The sequence below is a fragment of the Pristiophorus japonicus genome, chromosome 3, assembly GCF_044704955.1.
Source record: "Pristiophorus japonicus isolate sPriJap1 chromosome 3, sPriJap1.hap1, whole genome shotgun sequence".
In the NCBI taxonomy this organism is placed as follows: Eukaryota; Metazoa; Chordata; class Chondrichthyes; family Pristiophoridae; genus Pristiophorus; species Pristiophorus japonicus.
Genome location: NC_091979.1, coordinates 241018293 through 241038594, shown reverse-complemented (window position 1 = coordinate 241038594; position 20302 = coordinate 241018293).

The window sequence follows — 20302 nt, the reverse complement described above, 5'->3', positions numbered from 1 at the left end:
ACACACCGGCGGCGAGAAGGGCAAAGCGTTCCAGACTTCGTGGTAGATCTCCGGTGACTGGTGAGCCTATGTAAGTTCCCAGACGCATGCAGAGCGGAGATGCTGCGAGACTTTTTTTATTGAGGGCATCGGGCATGCTGGGGTTTTCAGGAAACTGATTGAGACCAAAGACTTGACCTTGGAAGCGGCGGCTCTGATAGCCCAGACACTTATCTCAGGGGAGGAAGAGACCAGAATGATGTATGTCAAAAATCTTGGCTCAAATGCGGCAAACTACCAGGGAGTCAACATTGTTAATGTGGCACACAGTTCTCTAGGTAGACAAGGGCAATTGGACATGCCCCAGCATGTAGTTGAACCCAAAGGGGGAATTCAACAGAGACAATGGCTAGCTGAACGGCGATTCATGCCATCGCAATGGACAATGCGGCCAGTAATGGGGCCATCAACACCTGTTAATGGTGCACTTAAAGACAGTCACAGAGACAGTCAGAGACGATCGACTGGTAATGGACCTTTTGTTTCCAACAATGGGGCCTCCAGCTCATGCTGGAGGTGTGGAGGCAAGCACCCAGCCAGAGCTTGCAGGCATAAGCAATATACCTGCAGAAACTGCAATGTCAGCGGTCACTTGGCGCGAATGTGCAGGAAGCCTGCAGCCAGGTTGATGTACGAGGAGGACAGGCCCGATGTAAGCCCTACGAGGCCAAATGAATACTGGGGGAAATCGCTGGAAGCTGAAGTTCAGAAAATTCATGTGGAGCACATATACTGTTCATACACCAGGACGCCACCGATAATGATGGAAGTGCTCTTCAATGGCATCCCAGTATTAATGGAGCTAGACACGGGGCCAGCCAGTCCCTGATGAGTATCAAATAGGTTGTGGGTGTCCAAGGCCAGAAGGCCAAAATTATTGCCGATTGACGCACAGCTATGGACACATACACAGAAGATCAGCGCCACGGTAGTTGTGACCCACAAAGATTCGGAGAACAGGTTGCCGGGATTGTCCCGGGGGACGGTCCCGCACTACTAGGGAGGAGTTGGCTTGCTGTCATGAACTGGAAATGGGGCGATGTCAATGCAATTTCTTCTGTGGAGCAAGTATCATGCTCACAGGTCCTTGACAAATTTGACTCATTATTTCAACCTGGCATCGGCACTTTCATGGGGACCAAGGTAGTGATTTACATAAACTCGGACGCCAGGCCAGTATACCACAAGGCCAGAGCGGTGCCATACGTGATGCGGGAAAAGATGGAATGCGAATTGTACCGCCTGCTGAGGGAAGGCATCATTTCGCCAGTCGAATTCAGTGACTGGGCGAGCCCGATCGTGCTGGTGCTCAAGGCGGATGGGTCGGTCAGGATGTGTGGCGATTGCAAGGCCATCAATCGGGTGTCACTCCAAGACCAGTACCCGCTACCGAGAGCAGAAGACCTCTTTGCGACGCTATCCGGTGGCAAACTTTTTTCAAAATTGGACCTGACCTCAGCTTACATGACCCAAGAGCTGGCGAGTGAGTTGAAGAAGCTGACCACCATCACGACACACAAGGGATTGTTTGAGTATAACAGATGTCCGTTCGGGATTCGTTCGGCCGCCACGATCTTTCAGTGAAATATGGAAAGCCTTCTCAAGTCGATTCCAAGGACGGTGGTTTTTCAAGATGACATCCTCATCATGGGTCGCGATACTGAAGAACACCTCCACAACCTGGAGGAGATACTACGCAGACTGGACAAGGTAGGGCCGCGACTGAAAAAGGCGAATTGCGTCTTCTTAGCTCCAGGGGTAGAATTCCTGGGGAGGAGGATAGCAGCAGACGGGATCAGACCTACTGCGTCCAAAATGGAAGCGATCCAGAGAGCACCCAGACCCCATAACACGATGGAGCTGCGTTCGTTCCTGGGGCTCCTGAACGATTTTGGTAACTTTCTTCCCAAATTGAGCACGCTGTTAGAGCCGCTACACGTGTTCCTATGCAAAGGTCGCGATTGGGTCTGGGGGACAGCCAGGAAAGGGGTTTTGATAGAGCACGCAATTTGTTATGCTCCAACAAACTGTTAACGTTACATGACCCGTATAAGAAACTTGTGTTAACGTGCGATGCGTCGTCCTATGGGGTCGGGTGTGTGTTGCAGCGTGTGAATGCCAATGGTCAGTTACAGCTGGTAGCTTATGCCTCCAGAAGTCTGTCTCAGGCAGAAAGGGGCTACGGGATGGTAGAAAAGGAAGCACTAGCATGTGTATATGCAGTAAAGAAAATGCACCAGTACCTGTTTGGCAGGAAATTTGAGCTGGAGACAGATCACAAACCCCTAACGTCCCTTTTGGCCGACAACAAGGCCATAAATGCGAATGCATCGGCCCGCATACAGAGGTGGGCACTCACGTTAGCAGCCTATGACTATACAATTCGGCACAGACTGGACACTGAAAACTGTGCCGATGCACTCAGCAGGCTCCCACTAGCCACCACTGAGGGGCAACTGAGCATGATGCTGAGATGGTCAGGGCTGTTGAAGCTTTCGAAAGCAAAGGCTCACCTGTGACAGCCCGTCAGATTAAAGTCTGGACAAATAGAGACCCGCTATTGTCTCTAGTTAAGAAATGTGTCCTGAATGGGGACTGAGGAATTTAAACCGTTTCATAGGCGCAAGGATGAACTCTCGATTCAAGCTGATTGCCTACTGTGGGGAAACCGAGTAGTCATGCCCCAGATGGGCAGAGAGGTGTTTATCAGAGAACTTAACAATGAGCAACCGGGCATTGTCATGATGAAGGCAATTGCCAGGTCACACGTTTGGTGGCCAGGGATAGATGCAGACCTGGAATTTTGTGTTCGCAGGTGCAACACATGTGCTCAGCTGGGCAACGCACCCAGGGAAGCCCCCTTTAGCCCCTGGTCCTGGCCCGCCAAGCCATGGTCACGCATTCATGTGGACTACGCAGGTCCTTTCATGGGAAAAATGTTTTTGGTTGTAGTAGACGCCTACTCCAAATGGATTGAGTGTGCCATTTTAAATTCAAGCACATCCTCTGCCACGGTAGAAAGTCTACAGGCAATATTCGCCACCCATGGTCTACCGGATGTCTTGGTCAGCGACAATGGCCCGTGCTTCACAAGCACTGAATTCCAGGACTTCATGGCATGCAATGGAATCAACCATGTCAGAACGGCACCGTTCAAGCCGGCCTCAAACGGCAAGGCAGAACGAGCAGTGCAGATAATCAAACAGGGGATGATCAGAATCCAAGGGGGTTCCCTGCAAAGCCGTTTATCCTGCCTCCTGTTGGCCAATAGATCCCGACCACACTCATTCACAGAGGTTCCACCCGCAGAGCTGCTCATGAAAAGGATGCTCAAAACCAGGTTATCCCTTATACACCCTACTATGAAAGAAATAGTTGAGAGCAGGCATCAGTCACAATGTGACTACCATGACAGGAATGCACGGGCACGATGTATTGATGTCAATGACCCTGTTTTTGTCCTTAATTACGCTGCAGGGCCCAAATGGCTTGCAGGCACTGTGATTGCCAAAGAGGGGAATAGGGTTTTGGTAGTTAAACTTACCAACGGACATATCTGCCGCAAACACGTGGATCAAATTAAAAGGGGGTTCAGCAACCCCATAGAAGAAGCAGAGGAAGAACACGACGTAGAGGTTACTCCACCACAGGTGACCGAACACCAGAACCAAGTGGAGGAGAGCCCAGTCACTATGGGCAGTCTGGACAGGCCTGAGGCACCGCAAACAGCAGACACTCAGGCCAGCGCCCAACAACCGGAGCCCCAACTCAGGCACTCTACAAGGGAGTGTAAACCACCAGAGAGACTTAACCTGTGATCCCAATAAGACCTTGGGCGGGGGGAGAGGTGATGTCATGTATTCAACTATCATTGTTAGGGAAATTGATGGGATTGAAGACTGATAATTCCCCGGGGCCTGATAGTCTGCATCCCAGAGTACTTAAGGAAGTGGGCCTAGAAATAGTGGATGCATTGGTGATCATTTTCCAACAGTCTATCGACTCTGGATCAGTTCCTATGGACTGGAGGGCAGCTAATGTAACACCACTTTTTAAAAAAGGGAGAGAGAAAACGGGTAATTGTTGACCGGTTAGCCTGACATCAGTAGTGGGGAAAATGTTGGAATCAATCAATAAGGATGAAATAGCAGCGCATTAGGAAAGCAGTGACAGGATCGGACCAAGTCAGCATGGATTTATGAAAGGGAAATCATGCTTGACGAATCTTCTGGAATTTTTTGAGGATGTAACTAGCAGAGTGGACAAGGGAGAACCAGTGAATGTGGTGTATTTGGACTTTCAAAAGGCTTTTGACAAGGTCCCACACAAGAGATTGGTGTGCAAAATTAAAGCGCATGGTATTGGGGGTAATGTACTGACATGGATAGAGAACTGGTTGGCAGACAGGAAGCAGAGAGTTGGGATAAACGGGTCCTTTTCAGAATGGCAGGCAGTGACTAGTGGAGTGCCGCAGGGCTCAGTGCTGGGACCCCAGCTCTTTACAATAAAGATTAACGATTTAGATGAAGGAATTGAGTGTAATATCTCCAAGTTTGCGGATGACACTAAACTGGGTGGCGGTGTGAGCTGTGAGGAGGACGCTAAGAGGCTGCAGGGTGACTTGGACAGGTTAGGTGAGTGGGCAAATGCATGGTGGATGCAGTATAATGTGGATAAATGTGAGGTTATCCATTTTGGAGGCAAAAACATGAAGGCAGAATATTATCTGGATGGCGGCAGATTAGGAAAAGGGGAGGTGCAACGAGACCTGGGTGTCGTGGTTCATCAGTCATTGAAGGTTGGCATTCTGGTATTGCAGGCGGTGAAGAAGGCAAATGGTATGTTGGCCTTCATAGCTAGGGGATTTGAGTGTAGGAGCAGGGAGGTCTTACTGCAGTCGTACAGGGCCTTAGTGAGGCCTCACCTGGAATATTGTGTACAGTTTTGGTCTCCTTAGTGAGGCCTCACCTGGAATATTGTGTACAGTTTTGGTCACCTAATCTGAGGAAGGACATTCTTGCTATTGAGGGAGTGCAGCGAAGGTTCACCAAACTGATTCCAGGAATGGCTGGACTGTCATATGGGGAGAGACTGGATCAACTGGGCCTTTATTCACTGGAGTTTAGAAGGATGAGAGAGGATCTCATAGAAACATAAGATTCTGATGGGACTGGAAAAATTAGATGTGGGAAGAATGTTCCCGATGTTGGAGAAGTCCAGAACCAGGGGATATAGTCTTAGGATAAGGGGTAGTCCATTTAGGACTGAGATGAGGAGAAACTTCTTCACTCAGAGAGTTTATTAACCTATGGAATTCCCTGCCGCAGAGAGTTGTTGATGCCAGTTCATTGGATATATTCAAGAGGTAGTTAGATATGGCCCTTACGGCTAAAGGGATCAAGGGGTATGGCGAGAAAGCAGGAAAGGGGTACTGAGGGAATGATCAGCCATGATCTTATTGAATGGCGGTGCAGGCTCGAAGGGCCGAATGGCCTACTCCTGCACCTATTTTCTATGTTTCTATGTTTCGATGTATAAGCTGACCTAAATTGTACACCTTGAGAACATTGACCACAAGGGGTGCACTTGTGGGAGACACTCCTAACCTGGGCTTTTCAGGTATAAAAGGGGAAGCTCCACCCACCTTCATCACGAGGTCTCGGTAATAAAGGTAACTGGTCACAGTGATCTTCTCTCAAATATGGGCCTTGTGTGCATTTATACTGTATAGTAAGGACGTATCAGAGGCCTAGTCTGTCAGTGAGCCTGAGCGGGCTCAACTTGAGCAGACAGCTGCTGAGTGACATGGCTGCTTCCACTCTGCAGAACGTCGGTGACTCGGCGTGTAATATAATATAATGTATGTGGTGCAAGTATGTATTTAATCTTGTTTGTTTTTAGCAGGGAGCGGGAAAGTGATAATTGTATCCCACTCAGTGACAGGGATCCGTCCTTCTCATGCTTCTGTTGTGGGATCCAACTTTAGAAAGATGTTTGCAAGTTCAAACACCGCCAGTGGTTTAATCCACAAATATTGACACATACGCACACTGTGGAGCTTTGGAGGATAGGAGGACACATTTACTGTTTCAATCCAGAAATGCAACAACCAGTGGTTTTTGAAATGTGATAAAATGAAACACAAAAAGAAAACTGAAATATTTTCAAGGTCCAAGTAAAGGATTAATGCTCACATTTTGTAACCGTAAGGTAAATTTGTGTCGAGTTGCATGCTGACCCACTGCAGAATTTTCGTAACATTGTTAGACATCCTCAGTCAGTAGGACCTGGAAGAATCTCCACCAGTGCCTGGAACACCACCCGCCGGAGGCTTGCTAGAGACGTCTTGCTAAATGCCTGATTGCATGGGATGTCTGCGTGAACAAGAGGAAAGAAAGAAGTGCCAATCAGACTGTAATTTAGCTCTTCAAATGACATACTCAACTAACACCCACAGTACTCAACATTTGCTCAAGTATATACTGTAATTTAATATCATTTTGATTGTACGGTAAATACTCACGTATAAGGTGAGGCATTTATGGAAGGAAAGAAGAACATAAAAACATAAGAAATAGGAACAGGAGTAGGCCATACGGCCCCTCGAGCCTGCTCCGCCATTCAATAAGATCATGGCTGATCTGATCATGAACTCAGCTCCACTTACCCGCCCGCTCCCCATAACCCCTTATCCCCTTATCATTTAAGAAACTGTCTATTTCTGTCTTAAATTTATTCAATGTCCCAGCTTCCTCAGCTCTCAGAGGCAGCAAATTCCACAGATTTACAACCCTCTGAGAGAAGAAATTTTTCCTCATCTCTGTTTTAAATGGACGGCCCCTTATTCTAAGATCGTGCCCTCTAGTTCTAGTCTCCCCCATCAGTGGAAACATCCTCTCTGCATCCACCTCGTCAAGCCCCCTCATAATCTTATATGCTTCGATAAGATCACCTCTTATTCTTCTGAATTCCAATAAGTGGAGGCCCAACCTCCGCAACCTTTCCTCATAAGTCAACCCCCTCATCCCCGGAATCAACCTAGTGAACCTTCTCTGAACTGCCTCAAAAGCAAGTATATCCTTTCGTAAATATGGAAACCAAAACTGCACGCAGTATTCCAGGTGTGGCCTCACCAATACCTTATATAGCTGTAGCAAGACTTCCCTGCTTTTATACTCCATCCCCTTATACCATTGGCCTTCCTGATCACTTGCTGTACCTGCATACTATCCTTTTGTGTTTCATGCACAAGTACCCCCAGGCCGAGGTGTACTGCGGCACTTTGCAATCTTTCTCAATTTAAATAATAACTTGCTCTTTGATTTTTTTCTGCCAAAGTGCATGACTCACACTTTCCAACTTTATACTCCATGTCAAATTTTTTCCCACTCACTTAGCCTGTCTCTGTCCTTTTGCAGATTTTTTGAGTGCTCCTCACACATTGCTTTTCCTCCCATCTTTGTATTGTCAGCAAAGTTGGCTACGTTACACTCGGTCCCTTCCTCCAAGTTGTTAATATAGATTGTAAATATTTGGGGTCCCAACACTGATCCCTGCGACACCTCACTAGTTACCGATTGCCAACCAGAGAATGAACCATTTATCCCGACTCTCTGTTCTCTGTTTGTTAGCCAATCCTCTAACCATGCTAATATATTACCCCCAACCTCGTGAATTTTTATCTTGTGCAGTAACCTTTTATGTGGCACCTTGTCAAATGCCTTTTGGAAGTCCAAATACACCACATTCACTGGTTCCCCTTTATCCACCCTGTTCAAAGAACTCCAGCAAATTTGTCCAGCACCTTTTCATGTCCTCAGGACATCCCAAAGTGCTGAAAGCGCATGGCAAGATCCCACAGTTATCATCATCATCAGGCAGTCCCTCAAAATGAGGATGACTTGCTTCCACACCAGCGATCAGCTAGGCGATGTGAGTCGAATGTTGGGGTGGTTAATTTTCCGGCGATGTTCCAGCCTGAATTTCCACTTTTAGTTCAAAATGGGCGATAGCAGGCCATTTTGGACAATATATGGACGATATTCCAGCGATGTGAAGTGGAAAATCTAGCCCGATGAGTTCACAGGTGTTTCAATGAAGGACCTGACATTCTAGGTCCTGAACTACATGTTGACGGGTGGAAGATGCCTGTGCATGGATTTTTTTAACGTGTGGTGGTCGTTGCACACCAGCCACCATACGGGCTTGACAGAACCAGGTCTTGGTCCAGTGGCAAGGATTAACCAAGACCACTGGAGACCAGTTCTGCTGCACGGACCTAGTGCGCACACATATCGCAGTGTGGGATGGCCCGTGTTGCCCCTGGGCCCTCGTCTCTTCTGGCCCTGAACTCGCGCCTCTCCTGGGCCCCGATCACGTTCCTCTACAATCTCTCGCCGCTCCTTTGCCCAGACCTCGCCGCTCCCACAGTCAGCATGTGAGATAAACGACCAGGTCATCTGCTTCCGGCAATGTATTGAGGGATGGATGGCAGGCAGGACACCGAGAGACCTCCCTGCTCTTTGAGTAGTACCACGAAACAGGCAGTATCTCAGTTTAATTTCTCATCCAAAAAGATGGCACCTCTGACAATGCAGCTCTCCCTCTGTGCTGCTATAAAAAGACAGTACTGGAATGGGGCTTGAACCTATAACCTTCTAACTGGGAGGCTAGAGTGCTACCAACTGAGCCAAGCAGATTTATGCCGCCATTTGCGCAATAGAATGGGAGGGAGTCATCTTACATTGGCATATAGAATGGCACAGATCAGCCATAGCAACACAAGTGCAATGGACAAATTAATACTCAACCTCCATTCACTGGAGTGCTCCACTTTATCCAGCACTATTTTTATTTGGCATAAAGGTAGAGGGGTCATCTTATATATGGGTCACCTTAACAGGCCAGTAGAATCATAGAATGTTTACAGCATAGAAGGAGGCCATTCGGCCCGTCGAGCCGGTGCCAACTCTCTGCAAGAGCATTTCAGCTAGACCCACTCCCCCACCCTTTCCCTGTAGCCCTGAAAATTGTTTTTCTTCAGGTACTAATCCAATTCCTTTTAAAAACCACGATTGAATCTGCCTCCACCACTCTCTCAGGCAGTGCATTGCAGATCCCAACCATCTGCTGCATAGAAAACTTTTTCCTCATGTCGCCTTTGGTTCTTCTGCCAATCACCTTAAATCTGTGTCCTTTGGTTCTCGACCCAGCTTCTCCAGTCCATCCATGTAACTGAAGTCCCTCATCCTTGGAACCATGCTTGTAAATCTTATCTGTACCTTCTCTAAGGCCTTCAAATCCATCCGAAAGTGCGGTGTGTAATTGTGTGATAAAAGTATATATGATAAATTCATTGGGTCACTTAGTGAACCATTTCATAATCTGTATTGTTCTCGATGTTGTCCCTCTTTCTTTTAACCCTTTCTTGTCCCCGATGTATCTTCTTCATCAAGAGGATATCTTGCCCAGGCCTCTCTCTGTACCACGGCACACACTGAGGTCACAGAAGAACATAAGAAATAGGAACAGGAGTAGGCCATATGGCCCCTCGAGCCTGCTCCGCCATTCAATAAGATCATGGCTGATCTGATCATGGACTCAGCTTCACTTCCCCCCCCCGCACCCCATAACTCCTTATCACCTTATCTTTTAAGAAACTGTCTATTTCTGTCTTAAATTTATTCAATGTGCCAGCTTCTCTGAGGCAGCGAATTCCACAGATTTACAACCCTCTGAGAGAATAAATTTCTCCTCATCACTGTTTTAAATGGGCGGCCCCTTATTCTAAGATCATGGCCTCTAGTTCTAGTCCCCCCCCATCCATGGAAACATCTTCTCTGCATCCACCTTGTCAAGCCCCCTCATAATCATAATTTCGATAAGATCACCTCTCATTCTTAATTTCCCTTGTTAGCCACGGTTGAGCCACCTTCCCCGTTTTACTTTTACTCCAGACAGGGATGTACAATTGTTGAAGTTCATCCATGTGATCTTTGAATGTTTGCCATTGCCTATCCACCGTCAACCCTTTAAGTATCACTCGCCAGTCTATTCTAGCCAATTCACGTCTCATACCATCGAAGTTACCTTTCCTTAAGTTCAGGACCCTAGTCTCTGAATTAACTGTGTCACTCTCCATCTTAATAAAGAATTCTACCATATTATGGTCACTCTTCCACAAGGGGCCTCACACAACAAGATTGCTAATTAGTCCCTTCTCATTACACATCACCCAGTCTAGGATGGCCAGCCCTCTAGTTGGTTCCTCGACATATTGGTCTAGAAAACCATCCTTAATACACTCCAGGAAATCCTCTTCCTCCACATTGCTGCCAGTTTGGTTAGCCCAATCAATATGTAGATTAAAGTCGCCCATGATAACTGCTGTACCTTTATTGCACGCATCGCCAATTTCTTGTTTGATGCTGTCCCCAACCTCACTACTACTGTTTGGTGATCTGTGCACAACTCCCACTAGCGTTTTCTGCCCTTTGGTATTCTGTAGCTCCACCCATACCGATTCCACATCATCCAAGCAAATGTCCTTCCTTACTATTGCATTAATTTCCTCTTTAACCGGCAACGCCACCCCACCACCTTTTCCTTTCTGTCTATCCTTCCTGAATGTTGAATACCCCTGGATGTAGAGTTCCCAGCCTTGGTCACCCTGGAGCCATGTCTCCATGATGCCAATTACATCATATCCGTTTATTGCTATCTGCGCAGTTAATTCTTCCACCTTATTACGAATACTCCTCGCATTGAGGCACAGAGCCTTCAGGCTTGTCTTTTTAACACACTTTGTTTCTTTAGAATTTTGTTGTAATGTGGCCCCATTTGCTTTTTGCCTTGGGTTTCTCTGCCCTCCACTTTTACTTTTCTTCTTTCTATCTTTTGCTTCTGCCCCCATTCTACTTCCCTCTGTCTCCTTGCATAGATTCCCATTCCTCTGCCATATTAGTTTAAATTAAGGATAGCATTAAATCCAAGGAAGAGGCATATAAATTTGCCTGAAAAGCAGTAAACCTGAGGACAGGGAGAATTTTATAATACAGCAGAGGAGGATAAAGGGTTTAATTAGGAGGGGGAAAATAGAGTACAAGAGGAAGCTTGCTGGGAACATAAAAATGGACTGCAAAAGCTTCTATAGCTATGTGAAGAGAAAAAGATTAGTGAAAACAAACGTAGGTCCCTTGCAGTCAGATTCAGGTGAATTTATAATGGTGAGCAAGAAAATGGCGGACCAGTTAAACAAATACTTTGGTTCTGTCTTCACGAAGGAAGACACAAATAACCTTCCGGAAATATTAGGGGACCGAGGGTCTAGTGAGAAGGAGGAACTGAAGGAAATTATTAGGCGGGAAATTGTGTTAGGGAAATTGATGGGATTGAAGGCAAATACATCCCCGGGGCCTGATAGTCTGCATCCCAGAGTACTTAAGGAAGTAGCCCAAGAAATAGTGGATGCATTGGTGATCATTTCCCAACAGTCTATCGACTCTGGATCAGTTCCTATGGACTGGAGGGTAGCTAATGTAACACCACTTTTTAAGAAAGGAGGGAAAGAGAAAATGGGTAATAATAGACCGGTTAGCCTGACATCAATAGTGGGGAAAATGTTGGAATCAATTATTAAAGATGAAATAGAGCGCATTTGGAAAGCAGTGACAGGATCGGTCCAAGTCAGCATGGATTTATGAAAGGGAAATGCTGCTCGACAAATCTTCTAGAATTTTTTGAGGATGTAACTGGTAGAGTGGACAAGGGAGAACCAGTGGATGTGCTGTATTTGAACTTTCAAACGGCTTTTGACAAGGTCCCACATAGAGATTGGTGTGCAAAATTAAAGCACATGGTATTGGAGATAATGTACTGACGTGGATAGAGAACTGGTTGGCAGACAGGAAGCAGAGGGTCGGGATAAACGGGTCCTTTTCAGAATGGCAGGCAGTGACTAGCGGGGTGCCGCAGGGCTCAGTGCTGGGACCCCAGCTATTTACAATATATATTCATGATTTAGATGATGGAATTGAGTGTAATATCTCCAAGTTTGCTGATGACACTAAACTGGGTGGCAGTGTGAGCTGTGAGGAGGACGCTAAGAGGCTGCAGGGTGACTTGGACAGGTTAGGTGAGTGGGCAAATACATGGCAGATGCAGTATAATGTGGATAAATGTGAGCAGCAACAGAAAGCTATATTTTGTTTCTGCACACGGCCACCTCGCCTTTAATTTTGGTCTGATACACGTCCCCTAAAGCTGTCGTTGTTATCGCCCGGAGTAGTAGCTGCAGGGGTCGACATCCAATTTCAGGGCTCGGGTGCTAGCGGGGCGATGCGCGCAACGATGACATCCTGATCTCCGGGCGCAAGAGATCGGGGTGCAACGCTGTAGTGCCGCCGCTAAACCCCCGCCCAATATGGCAGGAGTTGTTGCCAGTGTCGCGCCCGGGTAGTAAGGCAGTTATGTCCCATTAGCACCCCCTGGGAGCGCCAATGGGAGGTACAATTACACCAAATTTCTAGCCCTATACAGTACTGGAGAAATTAATCAGACTAAGTGCTGACAAATCCCCTGGACCTGATGACCTGTATCCTAGGGTCTTAAAAAAGGTAGCTACAGAGATAGTGGATGCACTGGTATTAACCTTCCAGAATTCCCTAGATTCTAGAACAGTCCCCAAGGATTGGAAGTTAGCAAACATAACCCCGCTATTTATGACAGGAGGAAGAGAAAGAACAGAGAACTATAGTCCAGTTAGCCTGACATCAGTAGTCAGCAAAATGCCAGAATCTATTATTAGGGATGTGTTAACAGGGCATAATATAATTAGGCAGAGTCAACATGGTTTTATGAAAGGGAAATAGTGTTTGACAAATCTGTTGGAGTTTTTCGAAGATGCAACTAGTAGGATGGGTTAGGGGGAACCAGTGGATGTAGTGTATTTGGATTTTCAAAAAGCATTTGATAAGGTGCCATACAAGAGGTTATTACACAAAATTAGAACTCATGGTATTGGGGATAATATATTAGCATGGATTGAGGATTGGATAATGGACAGAAAATATGAATAGATGGGACTTTTTCAGATTGGCAGGCTGTAACTAGTGGGGTACTGCAAGGATCAGTGCTTGGGCCTCAGCTATTTACGATCTATATTAATGACTTAGATGAAAGGTCTGAGTGTAACGTATCCAAGTTTGCTGATGAAACAAAGTTAGATGGGACAGTAAGCTGTGAGGAGGAAGCAAAGAGGCTGCAGAGAGTTATAGACAGGTTGACTGAGTGGACAAGAACATGGCAAATTGAGTACAATATGGGGAAGTGTGAAATTATATACTTTGGTAGGAAAAACAAAAATGCAGAATATTTTTTGGATGGTGAGAGACTGGAAAATGTGTGCACTCAGAGGGACCCGGGTGTCCTTGTACATGAATCACAGAATGTTAATATGCAGGTATAGCAAGCAATTCGGAAAGCAAATACTATGTTAGCTTTCGTTACAAAGGGATTAGAGTATAAGAGTAAAGAAGTCTTACTACAATTATACAGGGCATTGGTGAGGCCACAACTGGAGTACTGTGTATAGTTCTGGTCTCCTTACCTAAGGAAAGACATACTTGCCTTAGAGGGAGTGCAGCGAAGGTTCACTAGACTGGTTCATGCATTGAGGGAATTGCCCCATGAGGAGAGATTAAGTAGAACTGGCTCATATTCCTTCGAGTTTAGAAGAATGAGAGGTGATCTAATTGAAACATAATTTTTTAAAGGACTTGCAGGGTTAATGCTGGAAAAATGTTTCTCCTGGCTGGAGAATCTCGAACATGCGGTCACAGTCACAGAATAAGTGGTCGGCCATTTAGGACTGAGATGAGGAGGAATTTCTTCACTCAAAGGGTTGTGAGTCTTTGGAATTCTCTATCCCAGAGAGCTGTAGATGCTCAGTCATTGAGTATATTCAAGACAGAGATCGATAGATTTTTGGGAACAAAGGGAATTAAGGGATATGGGGAAAGTGTGGGAAGGTGGAGTAGAGGTTGAAGATCAGCCATGGCGGAGCAGGCTCAAAGGGCCAAATGGCCTTCTCCAGCTCTTGTGCTCTTATGTGCTTAAATCTCATGGCTCACAGAAAGATCTCAAAGCATTTTTGCATACAATGAGCTACTTTGAAATGCACTGAGTGTTGTTATGTAAATAGGTGCGGCAGCCATTTGCACACAGCAAGATCCCACAAACTAGCTGCCTTTCAGTGCATCGTCCAACTAACTGTTCTTCATATGTAATAAAACTAACTTACACCGCATCCAAAAGTGCTTTAGAGCCAAAGAAGTATTTTTGAAGTGTAGTCACTGTTGTAATGTAGCCCAACACAGCAGCCAATTTGCACACAGCAAGCTCCCACCAACAGTAAATGTGATAAGTGAGCAGACAATCTGCTTTTATTGTTGTTGGTTGAGGGATAAATGTTGGGCAGTGTATGCACCTGTGAGGATGCTCACAGGTTTGTAGAGCTGTTGAGTCTGGAAGAGTCCGTGTTCCATGTCTTTGTTGAATGTGCGAGGTTGCAGCCCTTCTTCCAATATTTAAAGAGACTGCTGCTCAAATTCTGGTTACACTTCAGTCCCACACTCCTGATCTTTGGGCACCCTGTGCGGAGGGTAGAGGGCAGGTCGGAAAGCCTCCTCGTAGGACTGCTCCTGGGCATGGCCAAGGAAGCCATCAGCCGGTTCAGGCAGCAGGCGGTCGAGGGTGTCGTTCAGCCCGACTGCCTGCCTCTCTTCCGTGGTTATATCCGAGCCAGGGTGTCCCTGGAGATGGAGCACGCGGTGTCCACCGGCACGCTTGCGGCCTTCCGTGAGAGGTAGGCGCCGGAGGAACTGGAGTGCATCATCCGGCAACCAAATTTTACTTTGAATCACGTCCAAAGTTTAATTTGTCTATGTTTGTCGGTTTTAGTGCCCCTCCCTTTTAGCCAGGGGGCACTTGTATAATTTGTGTTTTTGTGCCCTCAAAAAAAAAAACAAGGGGGCACTTGAAAAGTTTTTGGAGTGTGCTCACCCCCCCCCCCCTTTAATCAGGGGGCACTTGATTAAAGTGCACAATTTAAAATAGTTGTAGAGCTGTTGAGTTGGGAGTGGCTTAGCCAGTCACGTGATGTTCACAAGACTCAATAAAACCCCAGCCAGTTGGTGCAGTGTTGAGGGAATGCTGCACTGTCGGAGGTGCTGCCTTTCAGATGAGATGTGAAACCTAGGCCCCGTCTGCTCTCTCTGGTGGACGTAAATGATCACACGGCACTATTTCGAAAAAGAGCAGGGGAGTTATCCCTCGTATCCTGGCCAATATTTATCCCTCAACCAACATTAATTAAACAGGTTATCTGGTCATTGCTGTTTGTGGGAGCTTGCTGTGTGCAAATTGGCTGCCGCATTTCCTACATTACAACAGTGACTACACTTAAAAAAAAAGTACTTCATTGGCTGTAAAGCACTTTGGGATAACCTGAGGTCATGCAAGATGCTCTATAAATGCAAGTCTTTCTTTTCTTTCTATACAAGTACTTTCTTTTAAGTACTGAACTGGCGCTTGAACCCATACATTTCTGGCATCAGCAGTGAGATGGTAATTTTCCCATTGAGCAGCAACCTTTTCAATTTTCATTGAGAAAAAAACACAGCAAGTGACTCAGTCTTTTTATTTTCTAACCAGCGACAGACTTGCAATACCAGATATTTCAACATTACCATGGCCCGTCAAAGTCACACAATGCCCCTTTCAAAACAAAACTAGCCATGCAGAATATTCACTGAGGTTCTCATTTTGGGACTGACTGTTTTCCCTCTCTTTTTCCTTTTCATTTTACAGTAGGTGCACATGTAGTCACATCACCCTCAAAGAGTGAAATTGTAAACCTTTTACTGTCTCTGCATCAATTATGACATTCTTGTGCCGACCTGCCCAGTCAGGCTATAATTATAATGTATTCACTTTGGTAAGCACCATTTAAAGAGTTGACATGTTCTCCTGCCCTGCTGCATTAATCCCTGTAATCCACTTTTGAAAAGTTTTTGAAGAGTTCTTTAAATTATATTTCTGTAATCTCTTCACTTGCTTTTTGTTAAAAAAAGTATAACTATATACACACACATACATAATGATGTATTAATTAACAGGAATCAGCTGTTGCTCACTGCTCGATGGTGAGTGCATCAACTGCAGTGTGGTCAGAATAACTTCCTCTGGCCAAATCGAAAATTGAGGTGCTGGTAGAGAGCTTAACTTTATGTTCAATTATCTCCCCATCTCTACTGAAGGTGCTGACTTTTGCATGGGGTTTAAAAGTCCCTTTTGGCCCCTCACGCAAGTTGCTGTCCTTCGTCTGCAAACCTAGCCTAGTGAGTGGCGGCAAGCTATTTGACTGCAGGGAGCATCACAGTCATGTCTAATCCTTCTAATATCAAGAAACGTTGAGCAGGTTGGACATATACTCATTGGAGTTTAGAAGAATGAAAGGTGATCTTATTGAAATGTATAAGATTCTGAGGGGGCTTGACAGGATAGATGCAGAGAGGATGTTTCCCCTCATGAGGGATTCTAGAACTAGGGGGCATAATTTCAGAATAAGGGGTCACCTATTTAAAACGGAAATGAGAAGGAATTTCTTCTCTCAGAGGGTCGTGAATCTTTGGAATTCTCTACCCTAGAGAGCTGTGGACCAATAGAGATACATCATGCCAAATGCTACAATGTATATTCAAGGTTGAGATAGACAGATTCTTGAACTGTAGGAGAGTCTAGGGTTATGGGGAACAGGTAAGGAAAGTAGAGTTGAGGCCAAGATCAGATCAGCTATGATCTTATTGAATGGCGGAGCAGGCTCGAGGGTCCAAATGGCCTACTCTTGCTCCTATTTCTTATGTTCTTATTATGCATTCACCTACTAAGCCCATTGAACTGCTTTGAATCGCTCGTCCTGTTGGAAAGTGCGGATGTGAGTCAAAGACCAGATAAATGGGTTCCATGGTCAAATAACGCTTAGCTTCACACGTGAAGAGTGGACATTGGGATGAGGTACGGATAGAGGAGGCGCCAGGACCTCTGATTCAATACCTCAGTATCTTCAACGGAGGGGAGAGGAGGAGAAAAAGGACTGATCCACAGTGATGGCTTTACACACCCCTTTTATTGGTGGAAATAGATTCCGGATCCAACAGTTAGCTGCGGCACACCCTCCATTTTTATGTCTGTTATCCACGAACTTGGCATGTTTAGCAGCAATTCACAAACAAACATTTAACATAGTGCTCTCCTTTGTTGGAGGATTATCTGGAGGCTCGATATAAAACTAATCTTTTGTTTGGAACTAAACCATGACCGACAGAGATACATCGTGCCAAATGCTACAATGTTGACTTTCAGCGAGATCTAGAATTAAGGGCTCTATGGTGCATTTAATTATCACGTTTAGATTACACCAGCATTTGCACAAATATTGCAACTTGTTAAGAAACAAGATTGTCTGCACAGGCCCTGTTTCAAAACAAGAAGTCATTTAAAAAGGTAAGAAAAAATGTGGAAAAACTTATCAGGTATATCTTGTTGAAACTTGATAGAAAAGAAACAGAAAGGTTGAACAAGAATTACATAAGGTGTTGAGCTGGGAAGAAACCTCGAGTCTGAGGCTCCAGTTGTATCTGACCCCGACGCTATCACAATTTGTTGTTGTACCCTCACCTCTGCTTCACACAATAGGCTCTCGAAATCAACTGCTTCCTTGAAAAGAAGTTTGTTTTGCTCCATCCCTGTATAGGGACACAGATAGAACTTGCATTTACATGGCGCATTTCACCTCCGCAGGACGTCCCAAAGCGCTTTACAGCCAATGAAGTACTTTTTGAAACGTAGTCACTGTTGTAATGTGGGAAACGCGGCAGCCAATTTGCACACAGCAAACTCCCACCAACAGCAATGTGATAATGACCAGATAATCAGTTTTTTTTATTAGTTACATTGGTTTGGGGGATGAATATTGGCCAGGAAACCGGGGAGAACTCTCCTGCCCTTCTAGTGCCATGAGATCTTTTGCATTCACCTGAGAGAGCAGACAAGGCCTCGGTTTAACGTCTCCTCCGAAAGACGGCACTCACTCAGTACTGCACTGGGAGTGTCAGCCTAGATTTTGTGCTCAAGTCTCTGGAGCGGGACTGGAACCTCACAAACCTTCTGACTCAGAGACGAGGGTGCTACCCACTGAGCCACGGCTGACAGAGAGATGCTTCATTTCACCCTGAGCAACACTGGTCACTGGGGACCCAGAGCACTCAGCTGCACTGCTGAAAGTAACACAGCATTTAAAATATTTTTGATTGGCCTCCCAGAGCCCCTGGCGATCCCACTATCGCTGTGGTGAACTGCCATGGCAAAATTCCTCCCTCATGTCACTAGGAAGAGGGTGGGCTGGAGGCCCTGCTTGGGTCAGAATGGCCCAAACCATTTAACCAACCCTGATGCCATTTCCAGCGGTGTCACAGTCGTAGGCAGAGTTACCAACCCGCCAAGATTGACTTGGAGTCTCCTGGAATTAATGATCAACTACACACTGCTACGAGCAACTTACGAACATAAGAAATCGGAGCAGGAGTAGGCCATGCAGCCCCTCGAGCTTGATTCACTATTCAATAAGATCATGGCTGATCATCGACCTTGTAACGTATGCTCCTGTGAGTAGTCTCACAGGTTTGTAGAGCTGTTGCCATCTGAGCCAGGGTGTCCTTGGAGATGGAGCACATGGTGTCCACCGGTACGCTCGCGGCCTTCCGCGAGAGGTGGGCACCGGACGGACTGGAGTGCATCATCATCCCCGGCAACCAAATTGTAATTTGATTTAAGCTTACTGTCAAAAGTTCAATTTGTTTAATGTGTCGGTTTTAGTGCCCTCCCGCCCCCTTTAATCAGAGGGCACTTGATTTATGGTTTCAACTAAAATAGTTGTAGAGCTGTTGAGTTGGGAGTGGCTTACCTGGTCACATGATACTCACAAGACTCAATAAAACCCCAGCCAGTTAGGTTCGGGGGATCCATGATGAGGCAGGTGGTTGTGAGCCTGGTGGATGAACTGGTAATGTATAGTGTGATTGTTGAACCTTTTGCTAATAAACCAACTGTTATGTCTGTAAACTTTATAATAGTATAAGACTTGCCACCAGAGGGTGCACATGTTGGAGACCCAAGGGTCACCTGCACACCTCGTGCAAGCAAGTATAAAAAGTTGTCTGCCATGCTGATTCTTCACTCTGGAGTTTGATTAAAGAGACTAAGGTCACATCAGTTTGAGCTTACAGCATACAGTCTTGTGGAGTTATTCTGAACAGAACAATTGGTGACGAGTAACAGATCACGAACTTTCACGCGGTTATGGCTGCCATTGGTATTCTTGAGAGATTTGTTGAGGGTGATGATTGGGAAGCCTTCGTTGAGCATCTTGACCAGTACTTCGTGGGCAACGAGCTGAATACAGACAATAATGCGGCCAAGCGCAGGGCGATTCTCCTCACCCTTTGTGGGTCCACGATATATGGCCTCATCAAAAATCTGCTAGCACGACGAAACCAACGGACAAGACATATGTAGAGTTGTGCACGCTGGTTCGGGAACACCTCAAGCCGAAGGAGAGCATCTAAGGTACCGCTTTTATACACACCATCGCTCCGAGGGCCAGGACGTGGCGAGCTATGTCGCCGACCTAAGACGCCTTGCAGGACCGTGCGAAATTGCCGGATTTTTGGGGGAAATGTTGCGGGACTTTTTTGTGCTTGGAATCGGCCACGAGGTCATTCTTCGCAAACTGCTGTCTGCCGAATCCCTCGATCTGAGCAAGGCCATCACGATAGCCCAGGTTTTCATGTCCACAAACGATAACACTAAGCAGATATCTTTTCAACATTGAAGCTCACCGGCAAGTACTGTGCATAAAATAATGCCTTCAGCAGGCAGAACTGTACATGGCAGGGCCTACACGCCTGCAGGGGCCAGACCTAGGATGACTCAGAGTCCACCGTGGGGCGTGAATGCGAATCCATTAACACCATGTTAGCGCTGCGAGGGTAATCATAGAGCCCATCAATATCGATTCATGCACTACGTGTGCAAAGGCTGCGGAACAATGGGGAACCTCCAGCGAATGTGCCAATGTGCTACGACTCACCACGTGGCAGTGTTGGCAGAAGATGACCGATCTGGCGCGGATCACGCTGAACGAATA